The sequence below is a fragment of the Cebus imitator genome, unplaced genomic scaffold (genome assembly GCF_001604975.1).
Source record: "Cebus imitator isolate Cc_AM_T3 unplaced genomic scaffold, Cebus_imitator-1.0 Scaffold681, whole genome shotgun sequence".
NCBI lineage: Eukaryota > Metazoa > Chordata > Mammalia > Primates > Cebidae > Cebus > Cebus imitator.
The window spans coordinates 616,847-618,251 of record NW_016107996.1 but is presented as its reverse complement, the minus strand read 5'-3'; positions in this window follow the sequence as shown (position 1 = coordinate 618,251).

Below are 1,405 nucleotides of genomic sequence, written 5' to 3'. Positions count from 1 at the left end.
TTTTTTTTTTTTTGAGACAGAGTCTCACTCTGTTGCCCAGGCTGGAGTGCAGTGGTGTGATCTCAGCTAACTTCAACCTCCACCTCTGGGGTTCAAGGAATTTTCCTGCCTCAGCCTCCCGAGTAGCTGGGATTACATATGCACGCCACCATGCCCAGTTAATTTTTAAAATATTTTTAGTAGAGATGGCATTTCCCCATGTTGGCCAGGCTGGTCTTAAACTCCTGAGTTCAAGTGATCCACCCACCTCGGCCTCCCAAAGTGCTGGGATTACAGGCATGAGGCACCATGCCCGGCCTTCTCAGAGACATTTTTAATGTCAATAGTAATCAGAGCTTTTCTTTTTATTTTTATTTCCTTTTTGTTTTTTTCCTTATTGTGACTGAGAATGTCAAGGAATTTTCAGAAGTTGAAAAGGGTTCATGCCGTTTCCATTTTATGAGGCTTCTGTTGTATCAAGAATAACAAAATGCCAAAGGAAAATTATAAAAACTGGAATATATTAGAGATACTTATATTTAAAGGTGAACTCTATTAACATCAAATTAAGACAACTATACAATGAATATACAATAATTGTATTCATGATGTCCCTTGGAGGTATTTGGAAAAGTCTAAATTTTTACTTTCTAAAATTGAGGTTAAGGCTAAATGGATCTCACTGATACTATCTAACAGTCTGTTACTACTTACATATATATTTAAAATAATAATAAAGAAAACCATACATGCTATGCTTCAACTTGCTTTTTTCTATCACTTAACAGTTGGGTTTAAGGAAGAAAATAAAAATATAAAACTTTAAATTTTAATAGAACTTGTACAATTATTTTCTAATTCACTTTTACCAATTGACATTCCCTCAACAATCTTTCAAAACACGTGCTTTTCAACGCTCATATCCCCACTTGTTATTATCAGTCTTAGAAATATTTCTCAATATAATGAGGATGGAGAATTATATATTATGATGATGATTATTATTTTTTGAAACAGAGTTTCACTTTTGTCACCCAGGTTGGAGTGCAATGGCACTATCTCGGCTCACTTCAACTTCTGTCTCCTGGGTTCAAGTGATTCTCCAGCCTCAACCTCCAGAGTAGCTGGGATCACAGGCACCCATCACCATGCCCAGCTAATTTTTGTATTTTTAGTAGAGATGGGGTTTCCCCATTTTAGCCAGGCTGGTCTTGAACTCCTGACCTCAGGTGATCCGCCCACCTCAGCCTTTCAAAGTGCTGGGATTACAGGCATGAATCACCATGTTAGGTTCTGAGAATAAAATATAATTATTTTAATTAGCATATCTTCAAATATAAAGAAAGTGGAGCTTATTTATTAGCCATATGATTGTCTGCTACTGTGGATTGCCTGGTTAGTTCCTTTGGATTTTTTTTTTTTTTTT